This window comes from Cervus canadensis, chromosome 5, assembly GCF_019320065.1.
Source record: "Cervus canadensis isolate Bull #8, Minnesota chromosome 5, ASM1932006v1, whole genome shotgun sequence".
NCBI classification, from domain to species: domain Eukaryota; kingdom Metazoa; phylum Chordata; class Mammalia; order Artiodactyla; family Cervidae; genus Cervus; species Cervus canadensis.
This window is the reverse complement of record NC_057390.1, coordinates 63,943,484-63,951,307: the sequence shown is the minus strand read 5'-3', so window position 1 is coordinate 63,951,307 and position 7,824 is coordinate 63,943,484. Positions and strand designations below refer to the sequence as shown.

The 7,824-nt window shown below is 44.4% G+C and overlaps 1 protein-coding gene across 1 annotated transcript in view; it reads right to left on the bottom strand.

Moving 5' to 3' along the window:
• The window catches only part of ANTXR1 (ANTXR cell adhesion molecule 1), a 252,763-nt gene that overhangs the window by 28,247 nt on the left and 216,692 nt on the right, over window positions 1–7,824 (bottom strand). The window lies entirely within an intron of this gene.

Sequence of the window (7,824 nt, the reverse complement as noted above, 5' to 3'; positions counted from 1 at the left end):
AACAATGTTAATATTTGGGAGCTATATGATTTTTTTCCACATTTCACCATTTTCACATTTCAGTGGATCTGCCTTTTTCTGGGTGATGCAACAGGAACCAGAGATTTTTTTTTTTCCCCCTAGAGGGGAAAATGCCATCCAGGCAAAATTAATCAACTGCCAATAGTCTCTCTTTGATGAACTGTGCCATGATTTGAACTAAGACCCCACTGAATGCCTTTTAATTTATTCTTAGGTCCCCCTTTCACTCTCACTCGCATTACAAGTTGAATTATGATACAGGGACAAGATGAGGCTTTATCTGGATCATTTTAAAAGAAACAATCTTTCATCTGGGTGTAAGGGCAAATAAAACTCCCAAACTCTGATATCTGGTGAGATTTTACTATATTTTAGGTGCATAAAGTTGTATAGATACTTTTGAAATGTGTCTTTAAGTCAGTTTCATTGGAACTTGATTGTCTGGGGGTATAGTGGCCACTGAGTTCTGGTTCTCTGTAATCACATGTGTGCTCAGTCACTAAGTCGTGTCCAACTCTTTGCGACCCTATGCACTGTAGCCCACCAGGCTCCCCTTCCATGGGATTCTCCAGGCAAGAATGCTGGAGTGGGTTGCTATTTCCTTCTCCAGGGGGTCTTCCCAACCCAGGGATCGAACTTGTGTCTCCTGTATTGGCAGGCGGATTCTTTACTGCTGAACCACTTGAGACGCCTCTCTAATTGGAGGGTCTCTTGATAACTCCTGGTCAGCAGGCCACTGTTATAAATGTATAGTGTCACTTAAAAGCCCCACACTGTTGGAAAAGAGGCAACAGAAAAAAATGCCTTCCCATATGTTTCTACTTAGTGTATATACAAATATTGTTTAAGTCTTTTTTGTGACATTCCATCCATCTTCTCTGTTCTGCACATGATGTTTTATTTAATACACATTCATTTTATTACGATGGATCATATAAGCTGTATTCCCAAGACATATCACATAAAGTCACTCTTTGTATTTGAGGCAATGATGATCTCTTTGAGTTTCAAAACAAATTTGATACAGGAGAGAGGAATCATTGGAGCATAGGGACTTCTAGGGGTCAAACACTCCACCCTGCAGTTTCACAGTTAGTGAAGATCAGCCCCCAACAATCTCTGTTCAAGGAGAAGATGCTGGACTCTGTCTTTACAATCCACCAGAGGACAGTCAACTACTTGTTACATAAATCCATCCTAAGAAGCACATTCAATTAAAGCTAAGACATGGAATACATGTTTTGAAAAGTTGTTTTAAAGAAATAGAGAACAGTACACACACCTGATTTCAGGGTGATTCTTATTTATAATTCCTAATTAGTACACGGAAGCCTTTTAGGTTATAGATACAAGCTGTGATCTTCCTTGTGTCTCAGACTTGGAGGTTTCAAAGCAGTGTCTTGTTACTCCTCAATATATGAGAAAACTCTCAGCTAATTGCTTCTTTACCCAAATTTAAGCATTTCTCATCAGGCTCTCCTGGTGGCTCAGATGGTAAAGAATCTGCCTGCAGTGTGGGAGACCCAGGTTTGATTCCTGGGTTGGGAAGATCCCCTGGAGGAGGGCATGACAACCCACTCCAGTATTCTTGCCTACAGGATTCCATGGACAGAGGAACCTGGTGGGCTACAGTTTATGGGGCCACAAGGAGAAGGACACGACTGAGCAACTAACACTTTCATCATTCCAGGCACACTGGGATCATTTGGTGGATAAGGAATCATAGTTTCAGGGGGTGATGCTATAACTGTAACTGTTTAATTTTGCCTCAGAAACTCTAATGCCAGCATGGCCTTATCTTGTGGATCACTTCAGTAGCTCCATGTGAAGAGCAGGGAGCAGGAATCATCACTCCCTTATAGGCCGGAAAAGCTGAGCCACAGAGGGGAAAGAGAGGGCCCAACTCCAAGGTTTCTTGGACTCCCTATGTGGGGCTGTCTTGGCTTCCTATGTGGATATTTCTGTTAAATATTTTTGCTGTTTCAATAGGTGAAACCACCATCAACATGAATGTTAACCAAAACAGACTTCAAGTTAGTTGGCCTCCCATTTCTTTAAATCATGGTTCTAACTCTGAGAATTTCATAAACACAAAAAAGGACTGTCCTTAGGGCAGACAGTTTCTTTCCAATAAAAATTTCCTTACAGTGGCCTGCTTTGGTTTTCAATAGCTAAAAAGCTTGTACAAAAAATACACAGGGAGGATAGAGATGATTCAGGAAGAACTCAACAGGAGAGGGGAACTTCCTGGTGGTGGAGGGGCTGTGGCCAAGTCCAGAGCTGCTGGTCTGGGCGACTCCTGCCACCAGTGGAAAACAGGGTACATGGACATTTTCTGCCACGTGTCCTGATGACTCCTGGCTATGTGCTGCTTGATGCATGGGAGAATGGAGCCAGGGTAAGAAAGGGAACTGGACGAGCTGCAACAACAGGCTAAATTAAATAACTTAGGTATTTAGGATTAAAGACCAGGTCGAGCACTTAAGAAAACTGATTCTGGCATGGGGGAACCCCTGGCTCAGTCACAGCTGGGGTAAAGAGGATCTGGCGGTTGCAGACTATCTGATCAATTTGAGTCTGCTGTGTGACGGCCCAGGGAAAGTGAATGGATTTGTAAGTCACATTGGGAGGTCAGCGGCCCCTCACTCAGGTGACCAGCCTGCTGCTCTCTGCTCTGTGGTGATGAGATCCCACCTGCCAGGAAATTGGGGGCACCTCAGTCAGGAGGCTGTGGGCAAACTGGGACACCTCCCAGGAGAGCTGCTCAGTCATAAGTATCAGTTGGGATCCTTGTCAAACACACTGATTCCAAACCCTGGATCTACAGAATCATGATTACCAAGGTCATCTATCATTTCTGGGCTTCCCTTGTGGCTCAGCTGGTAAAGAATCCTCCTGCAATGTGGGAGACCTGGGTTCGATCCCTGGGTTGGGAAGATCCCCTGGAGAAGGGAAAGGCTACTGACTCCAGTATTCTGGCCTGGAGAATTCCATGGACTGTATAGTCCATGGGGTCGCAAAGAGTCTGATACGACTGAGCGACTTTCACTTTCACTTCACTTCTATCATTTCTACATATACTGAAAGCTTTCTGATACATGAAGATGATTAATTTGCTAAGAATATAGCACAGTGCCTGGCTCATAGTAAAGGATCTAATTATTAGCAATACAAAAAATGGTGAATAAATAAAGAACAAGATCTACTCTTAGCCAGTTGATTAAAGATTTAACTGATACCATTTTCATCAGTGATGTGTGTGTGTGTGTGTGTGTGTGTGTGTGTGTTTGTGTTCCTCAAGCTGGTAGACATTGATGTTAACTAGGTTCAAAGTCCCTAAAGCAAAGCAATGAACCGTTCTCCTTTTGGAGACTTTCTGGTAAGTAGGTTGGGGAGATACATATACACAGAAGAGTTTTCTAATCACAGCTTATGAACTGCTCTGACTAAGCCTCCAATATAAGAGTAGGACTACCAAAACCCTGGTAAGGAAACTGGGGACTTCTTTACGAGAGGCTGGCTCTGAGAATAGATGTTCATCTGTGATGGATGAGGAAGTTTGATCTTTGGTGATCTTTAGTCGCACTGTTTTAATTTTTCAAGCATTGATTAAGTGCATGAAATAAAAAAAGCATAATAATCTCTACATTGTAACCATTAGCAGAACTAAGAATGAGTTCCCTGATGTCAACATAGGGCAGCAATTGAGGCTCCTGGTTTGTTTTAATCAGAACCGAGATTTTAGACCTGGAGGCCCCCCACCCCAATTAAGTGGTGATCTAGGTGGGGCAGGGATATTTAATAGGCCTTTGGTCTTCTGTTAGCCTTTTATTAATGCTGAAAGGTATATAGGTCAGATGTTCTCAGCTGTGTTTCCATCTATGCTGGGTTCCTGGCTGCTGTGCTTTTGTTCCGGTTATGATCTCTAACTCTTGCTGAAAGTTGGTCAAAGTCAAGGCCGGAAGTGCTGCCCCTTCTAGCAAAGCCTCAGGCTGGACTAGGCGCTTTGTGAAGAAGCAGCCTGGCAGGCACCACCTCCCTTTCCTCACCAGCAGCTTTCTGCTCTTAACCTGACCCTTGTCACTTTCATATCGTCCAGTGAGGAGGGCTTTTTCTACAGGGTCTCAATCTGTGACTGTGGCATATTGAATTGATTACTTTTAGACTGACAAAACACAATGGAATCTCTCTATTGACTTATCCTTAATATGAAAATATACAGGGATACCCAACTCCCTAATTTTTTTCAGTTTGAAAATAAAACTTCAAGTTCCCAGCTGTCATTTATTACTATTGCCCTTAGCTCAAGTATTTAAAAAATAAATGTGCTTTAGAAATTGACCCAGGACTTCTCAAATCCACTGCAGCTGAATTCTGCCAGTTTAATTTTAATCAACAAAGGTATAGGGTGACTGTCCAGCAATTTTCCCACAAAGGCTGGGAGCGTGGATTGTGATAACGTTTGCCCTCTGGATGGACATTTCTTTGGAGCATTCTCTCTCTTGGTTCCTCTGGATTTTCCTGAGTCCTCAAGGAGACAGAATCTCTTGTACTGAGCTCTGTGGGGATTAGGAGCTACACTGAAGAACTTGCCCATGAAAACCATAGATCTTCTGAAAAGTGACCCCAGGAACCAGCTGGGAGCCAGTCCTCTGGAATCTCAGCCTGACCCAAGGACAGCAAATTCACAAACCATGTGGCTGAAAGAGGACATTTTTTTTTTCATGATTTTTTTTCTCTACAAGAATCCAATCTTTATAGGAAGACTGTCTTTCCTGTGTACCTCCTGATGCCTGGGAAAATGAATTGTGTACTTAGGAGCATACTCCTCATACACAGATCCCTCTCTCTGGGCCTATCCCTGGCCTTGTCCCACCCTTGACCTCCAGGAATTGATCAACAAGGTCATTTCCTCATAGTGACAGTCGTTATGTGTGCCAGCCACCATTCTATACACTTCAAGGACCATGCTGCATTTAGTCCTTACAACCTCCTGCAAGCTCATTTGGCAGGTTCAGTGAAAGTGAAGCCTTAGTCACTCAGTCGTGTCCAACTCTTTGTCAGCCCATGGACTGTAGCCTGCCAGCCTCCTCTGTCCATCGGGATCCTCCAGGCAAGAAAACTAGAGTGGGTTGCTATAGTTAGCCAAACCCAGGCAGCGTGTGGGAGAGTTAGGTTGCAAATCCAGCCGTGCTTCTTTGTAAAGTCTTGTTCTTCTGCTCTCGGCTAAGCGATTCTGAGCCCTGGATTGGTGTTGCTGATACAGAAATAATTCCACTAACTTGAACTCTGCTTGCTTCCCGCTGTGCTCCTGTAACAAGCAGGAGGATGAGGGAGCCATTTCTGTGACCTGGACTTGGGCCAGTATCTGGGACAGGAGCCCCTGAGGCCCTAAACTCTTTTGGTGGGAACTGCTGACTGGTGAGATGGACGTCAGTCCTCGGCAGGAAGCTCGAACAGGTCATTACACAGATGGTTTGTGAGTTCCAAGGACAGGAAGCAGTGGTCGTCCCCTTGAGCCAAGGTTTGCAGAGAGTGAATTGGGGCCAAACCTCATTTTTTTTTTTTTTTTTGCAAGTCTCACCAGAATTATAGATGGGGGCTGACAGATGTAGTTTATCTGCATTTCAGCAAATCATTTCACAGCGTGTCTCACAGCACATTTGAAGAAAAGATGGACAGATGTGGGCTGGATGTTTAGTTGCAATTTAGATGGTTCAGAGAAGGTTGAACAAACAGCATCCGGAGAGTGTTGATGAATGCAGCAATGACAATGACCATTTGTCCTGAGTGCCATACACAGGGTCAAGGGTGTAGCCAGCACTTAGCAAATATTTGTTGGTTGCATTAAACTCAGGGGGGAAGTCTTTAGTGGCCCCATGAAAGGGCTCTTTCTTTGATTTAGCAAACATTTACAGAATAGATGAGTTTGGGGAGTGGAGGGAGCAAGGTCTGACCCTCAGTGGAGGGAGGGAAAAGTCAGGTCTTATTTGCTTTGACCTCTGGAGCCCAGCCTCACAGACATGCTGATGACAGAGGACAGCATGGGTCTTTCACTGTGTTTGGACCCACTGCTTCACAGCACTTAGGAATTCTGAGGGGGAGGTTTGGAGACTATTGTGGGAAAATCGTTATGTGTGTGTATGTGAGTGTGTGTGTGGCTTTCTGGCTCACTGCCCATCTAGAACCAGATCATCTCCTCTTATCTGTTTTTCATATTGGCTTCTGGTAAGACTCAAAGAATTCTCCTTTTGGCTCAAAAATGTTTGAAAACCACAGACTCTGATGGTATCTAAAATTCCTTCTAGCTCTAAAAATTAAGTGGTTCTTTAAAAGTGTGCGGGAGGAGGGGGTGCTAAAGGCAAAACACATTGTTAAAAAACAGTGGCTTTGTTTCCGTTTCCCTTTCACCTCCTCCTAGGCTCAGTCTCCTTGGCAAGTCTCTCAGAGGGTCCCCACCTGGAGGACCGCCATTTTTTTTCTTGTGAGTGCTCCCTCCTGGCTCCTTTTAAGTCCAACTAACCTTCCTGTATCAAGCTGCCTTCATAAGTATAAATGACTGACAGCTTCCATTTACTTAGTGCAGATATATGGACTGCTAAAGACTCACTCTGAGAGAGATCTCTGATGGGTACAGTTTCAGGCAGTGTGGCCAAGTGAAGAATTTGAGGAAGGGTGCGAGAGATGTTTGAGGTTAGTGGAGGGTCCATGAATTCGAGTGAAAGTGTGGCCACTTGCCCAGGTTCATTAGTTCATTCAAAGCTACTTTTAGGGACTTCCCTGGGGGGCCAGAGGTTAAGAGTCTGCCTTCCAGTGCAGGGGACAATCCCACACCACAATTAGAGAAGAGCCAGTGCAAAAGAGCCAGAACAAAATGAAACAAAAACTACTTTTAAAACATCTACAGTGGGCTAGCATTCTACTAGATACTAGAGGTAAATGTTGAGTAAAAATTAGCTCAGTTTCTATGCTCGTAAAATTTACAGTCTAGAGAGAGACCATGACTTTATTTAAAAATTAATTAATTAATTCAACAATTATTCCCTGAGTGCTCACTATATGGTGGGATATAGCAGTGAATAAACCAGATGAATTTCATGCCCTTTGGGACTTATATTTAAATAAGTACATGATTAAACTCTAAGATGAATGTGTGCGGAATGTTAAAATGGAAGTTCTGACTGTGTTCCACAATGCAAGAGTTTCTAAGGAGGTGTCTCCCCATCAATGCAAGTTTCCATGGCAACATCTGTAAACTGGCCCCATGATGCATGGACCCCTCAGTTGGGGTCTATAAATGGGCCGGGGTAGGGAGAGGGGTTTGGAGAGGTGCTGTGTTTGTGTTGTGAGTCCCCAGTGGGCCTCCTGCCAGGGAGAGAGGTATGGGGAGAAGAGGGGGGCTTCCCTTCTAGACTGGTGAGGTGAGTGAGGAACAGAGAGCTTGGAAACAAGTTCCCTGAAGATGGTAAGCACAGAGTTCTGCAAGCAGCCATAGCAGTGGAATAGAGATGGCTGCCATGGGGTTGGCCTGGCCACATGTTGTCTGAATGTCTCCTGTGGAGCAGATGTAGACACGCAGAAGGATCCAGTGTGGAGCCATCTTGGATCCTGACTAAAGCCATCTAATAGGACAGAGGGAGTAGGAAGTTGGAGATGAACCATCCAGAGGTTGTGGGAGCAAGTAAACCAAGTAAACACAGGGCTACAGAGACATCACCCACGTCATAGGAATTGCCTGAGAGGATCCAAAAGGAGTTCCAAACACATCAGGGGAAAACAGAGCCAGCATTTAGCCTGGGCTGC